At 47.6% G+C, this 5,673-nt stretch overlaps 1 pseudogene; it reads left to right on the top strand.

The window, feature by feature from the left end:
• The first annotated feature begins 2,518 nt into the window (after positions 1-2,518).
• On the top strand, positions 2,519-3,085 carry LOC123067969 (uncharacterized; annotated as a pseudogene).
• Positions 3,086-5,673: the final 2,588 nt, after the last annotated feature.

Here is a 5,673-nt window from a genome sequence, read left to right as displayed (position 1 = left end):
GTAGGTATTAGAATGGGCTATATATGCAACGAGCTTAGCTATCTTTTTCATTTGTGGTGATCGTTCGTTGAAAAGTCGAACGAATTAATGGCATGGAGTTGGATTTTGTCTATTTCAGCACACATGGGTTCTCTAAAAGTTGGTATTGTCCATCTAACTAGGTAACATGTATGCACAATTTTTTTATTGGAATTCTTTGTCAAAAACGGGTTTTTTCAAGTGTTGAAAAAGGTATGTGTTACACACAATTGATGTTGAACCATTAAAATATGCATTGTCTCCGCTCTAATGCATGAACAATTATTAGTGAGGTAAGGGCATCTCCAACGGAGACCCGCAAAGCTTCGACATATGTCCGACCGGACACATTTGTTCACTTTTGCAATCCAATGTGGATCCTTATCGGTCCATGAAGCGGTCCGGATGTCCGTTTTAGGCAAATTGGAGACAAAAATAGGGGAGATATACCAGAGTCAGGATATCCATCTGACCAACCAAAGGCCTCCGCATGGTCCTCATCTTTTCTCTCTCTCTCTCTCTCTCCGCATGCATGTTCCCCCTCTCCTCTCTCTCCTCCCAATCAAATATCACATCACAATATCCCACCACATGCATGGTCCCCACCTACTTTTTCTCCTTCCAGCGGGATACTTTGTAATAAGCGTTGGATGGTTCACTCCTGTATCATGTCCGCGGACCACGTCCGGACACAAAAATGGACATATACTGAAGGAATTTGCGGGTCGGCGTTGGAGATGCCCTAAGAAAGGTTATGTTCATGTGATGCTTTTCAAAAATATTATTTTCCAGCCGGTTGCAATGATGATTGTTTTTTCTGGTTTGTATTCTTTTGAGCAACTGTAACCTTTAGCAAAGATTAATGTTCATAGGAATACAAAATGATATCGGACATAGTCGCAAGTCACAGGTGGCGCCCGGAAGACAGGCAGGAAGGTACTTTTGCGAGAGCATGAGCTTACATTACGACGGTGGATCTCACACAAAATTGTGTGGTGTAGCGGCACGGAGCTCAGGACCCAATGTTGGCATCGACCTCCACACAATCAGACTGATCTCAGGTTAAGATCACATGCCAATGGTAGCACCTCATTGCACGCATGAGCTTCGAGCGATGACGGATCTGTGAGACAGTCGAAGACATGAGCCTAGGCGTCAAGGCACGCACCTTCTTTATCTCGAGAAATCATAGCTACCGCTCCTTGACGGGCCGGCATCGCCCTTGTAGTCTCACACATGTTTCCTGGAATTGCATGCAGGTCCCTGGCTGGTACTGGCTTACTCAACGCGACAGAATCAAGATCTTTCAGGAACTTTGTGATAAAACATGTAGTGCTCATAGGGCTTTGCTAAGTGGTTCCTAGCGACCCGTAGAAGTAGCATTTTCACATACAACTCATGCAGTCATGCACCATCTGAAAAAATTCCATACTATGCACCATGCAATATCGCCACACACACGTTCAAAATATAGTTCTTTAGTCCAACTTTATTTATATGAGAAGTTGAGATCCACGTTTCGTGATGGTCTCACAAATTTCCGCTATCAATTAACTATTGTCCGTTTGAGCAAAAGTCTTGCATCACGAGTATCCCTACACGCGTTAGGGAGGCACAGGTCATCGCGAGTATCCCTCCACGCGTTAGGGAGGCACGTGTCTCCTGGGGCAGCTCGGTGAGGGTGGTGGTTCTGGATTAGGTTGGCTTTCTGCCATCGATCTAGCGCATGCATGCATGGTTGTTCGCCGGCGGCAAGAATAATTGGTCGCTCCGCCTGAAAGGACTCTCCTTTTTGCTCTGGTTCGTGAACAATGCAGGCCGAGCAATTAATGGAACGGCGAGCCATTAAAGGACGGGGACCCGTTGAAAAATCAACGGACTAATTGTGTTGCAGGTTTAATTCGGGCCCATATGCATGCATATGCGTGGCTGTCCGCGGATCTATCTAAATGAGTGCACTGCCTAAAAAAATGGTGTTTCTTCGCTGTAGTTTGTAGCTTGTGATCACTTCAGCATGTCGAAAGTACCGAGCATATATCTTATCTTATCTTATACTCCCTCCGTCCGGAAATACTTGTCGGATGAATGGATGTATCTAGACGTATTTTAGTTCTAGATACATCCATTTTTATGCATTTCTCCGACATGTATTTCCTGACGGAGGGAGTATTTACTAATTGGAGGCACCATAAGAGCAACTCCAATGGGGCGACCCAAACGGACATGGATTTTGTCCGTTTTTTTGTCCGTTTGGGTCGCCCGTCCGCCTGTCCGCATCCGCTTTTTCGTTTGGGTCGGCCGGTGCGCCCAACGGAAGCCAGATGCATTTTGTGCATGTTCTGCGTCGGCATTAAGTCAAACACCTGGTGGGCGAGCTCCCGCGCCACCTCGCCCTGCGCTCGCGAGCTCACCTCCGCCGCTGCGCCCGCGAGGTCCCAGCCACAGCTCGTCGTGCCCGTCGCGCGCGCCCCACCCCCCGCCTCGCTGCTTGCCGACGCCCATGCTCGCAGCTCCCGCCCTGCCTCGCCGGTCGCGCACTCGCAGTTCCCGCTCACGCGCGTGGCGCCCGCCCTGCCTTGCTCCAGTCGCGCGCTCGCAGCTCCCGCCCTGCCTTGCTCCGCGCCCTCGCCGGGGATGCAGCAACTCCGGGCTGGCCAGCAGTGGCCGGTCGGCTCGGCGGTCGCGCCGGGGTGCTTCTCGGTGTACGTGGGGCCGGAGCGGGAGAGGTTCGTGGTGCGCGCCGACCGCGCCAACCACCCGCCGAGCAGGAGTACGGCTACGCGGCGCAGGGGCCCCTCGTGCTGCCCTGCGCCGTCGACGCCTTCTTCGACGTGCTCTAGCACATGGACCACGACGTCCAGGACGACGACGATGGCGAGGCCACCGTGGCCCCGTCGACGCCCATATGCGGCCTGCAGCGCGCCGGCAGCGGGAACATCAAGGTCCGGCCGGCGGGGTACCGGTGCTCAGCCCGGCCAAGTACACGCCGACGTCCTTGTTCTTCTCGCAGACGGCGGCTGGCGGTAGGAGGACGAGCGGGGTGGGTGTGTGGGTGGGTGGGAGATGAAAAAGGAGGAGAGAGACGGGATGGGAGGGACGGGTGGATGGCAAGTGGGGCAGGCAGCGCATGCAGCTGGACAGAGGCGGACGGCGAGGGCGCAGATAGCGTCCGCTCTGGGTCCTCTTTTGACCCAAATTTTCTCAATTTTGAGACGGAAATGGGTCCGCGTGGACACAAAACGGACAGCGGGCGGACGCTGTGTCCGTTTGGGTCGCCCCGTTGGGCCAGCTTTTGTGTCCGGATGACCCAAACGGACAAAATGGGTCGCCCCATTGGAGTTGCTCTAAGAACTCCCATGTTAATCCACATCATTAAGAATATTTTAGCCGTTCAATATATATAATGGGTTTATCTCGGCCTTAGGATTTACGTTACATTACTCTTGCCAAAAAAGACACAAATCTGACCCAACCTGCACGTATGTGATGACTAGAAGGAAAAAACATCCCTCCTAGCAAACCAGTACAGAATTCTCCCAAAAAAAAAACACGTACAGAATTCTCAGAAAAAACACAATGTAAATACATATAGGTCAAGCTACACGTACATCTTTCTACCTACAGAGTCCATATCGTAAGATAATCATCCCTCCTAGCAAACCATATATAGAATTAAAAAAAAGCTCAAAAGAAAGAAAAAAAGGGAATACATGTAGGTCAATCTACACGTACATAATTCTATCCTGATTGCAATCTTTTTTTACGTACAGAGTCCATATCATCTTCCTCTTTCCAGCTTCAACTTACACGTACATTCACCCACAAAAAAAAAACTACACGTACATAATTGAAGAAAAGAACATAGAGTCCATATCATCTTCCTCTTCTGATGTCCTATGCTATTGATCAATCGATCGAGTGCCTGATCCTTCGCCACAACCGTAGGAACACAAGCATCGGTTTTTTCGGATGATAACATGTTCCAAGCCCACTGATATTGTTCCCATCTATCTCAGGTACCTGCTCCTCTTCAGTTTGGATGTGCAGATTTGTCTTCTGTTGTGGTCTATGGACAAAATTTGGAATCAATACACATGCATGCCGCAACCCTCCTACCCTTGATTGGTCTCCTCAGCAACATATCCCAGACTCGCCACAAGCATTGATGTGCCTATGTTGGTGTCATCTGATGTCCAAGCCGATTGTTTCCTCCTAGACCCACACTTGATCTTGGAATGATAAGCTCCATGATCTAGAACGCGTTGTGGTGATCCATGTTGCCACCAGACCAAGGTGACATGCCGCCTCCTCAGCTTATGTTTCTGTTAGTGGCCGCATTAATTTTTGTTGTATTCGGATCTTCGAATATGTAATAATAATAGCCTATCACTAGTAGAAAAAGGCCAAATTTGAGACACATTAATGCCGGTTGATTTTGAGCCGGTACTAGCCGGCCGCTCTTATTAGTACCAGTTCGTGGCGAACCTTTAGCACCGGTTCGTGCCACGAACAGGTACTAAAGAAAGCGGTGGCATGATGTTGTCAGTCTGGGGCCCCTCCAGCCCCTGTAGTACCGGTTCGTGGCATGAACCGGTACTAAAGGTCGTCGTACATAAACCCTTCATCCACCCGAGCTCGGTCTGTTCTTCCCCTTTCCCCCCACTTCCTTTGTTCTTCCCCTCTCTTCCTCGAGCTCATCATAAATTTTGCCCAAAATTTGTCAAGATTTGAAGGCCCCCGTCCATTCAAATGATCACAAAGGTTAGCAACTTTGTCCTTTCATCTCTCATTGCTAGATTAGCTCTTGCAATGCTTTGTATAGTGATTAATTTGTGAGTTTAGTAATTTGGGAGGAATTATATGTGCTAGTATTTAATTTATATGCAATTTGAGGTCAAAAATAACACTTAGTTTGCATATGTAGGTGTGGTTTACTTAGTGCCTTCTAAATCTCCGTCGTAACCACCGTCGATCGCCCGCACCGTCCCGTCGCCGGAACCACCTTGTGGTGAGGCTCTTGTTCATGAATGTTTTACATTACCAAATTGATGTTTGTATGATTTGGATATATAGTTACTCGTATAATTATCCTACCCGTATGTTGTTTGTTATACATCGTGCCATGGTTTTGATATCCGTCCCCGTCAACGCTCGTCCTTGTTATGATTCGGATGTGGTATATTCTCTTTTAAAACTAGTTGTTGCATTTCGTGTTTATGACAAATTATGCCCATCAAGTTGACATAGATATTTTTATCTAGGAGGTATGTGAACCGGAAATTCCAACCGACCCTATTGTCGAGAGGTTAAATTTAGTTGAAAGAGAAAACGAGTATTTGAAAGAAAAATTGAAAAGAATTGAGGGGAGAAGGTGGAATTGGAGTTGCATGTTGCCGATGTCGTCGATGATCACAAGATCAAGATGGAGAAAATGCGGTTGAAGATTAGAAAGATTAGAAAATATGCCATTGATAGTGTGGCTTGGTATCATTATGCTGTTGGATCAATTGTTACCTTAGTTGCGATCTTGATCGCATTTGTTGTTGCATTTAAATTCTTTAGCTAGAGAGTTATTTGTATGTTGCATTTAATTAAGTGTTGTATATGAACTTTATGTATGAACTTGTATTAATTTGGTCTATTCTGTGTTGTGTA

The sequence above is a fragment of the Triticum aestivum genome, chromosome 3B (assembly GCF_018294505.1).
Source record: "Triticum aestivum cultivar Chinese Spring chromosome 3B, IWGSC CS RefSeq v2.1, whole genome shotgun sequence".
Classification (NCBI taxonomy): domain Eukaryota; kingdom Viridiplantae; phylum Streptophyta; class Magnoliopsida; order Poales; family Poaceae; genus Triticum; species Triticum aestivum.
This window is presented reverse-complemented; position numbering and strand designations above follow the sequence as displayed.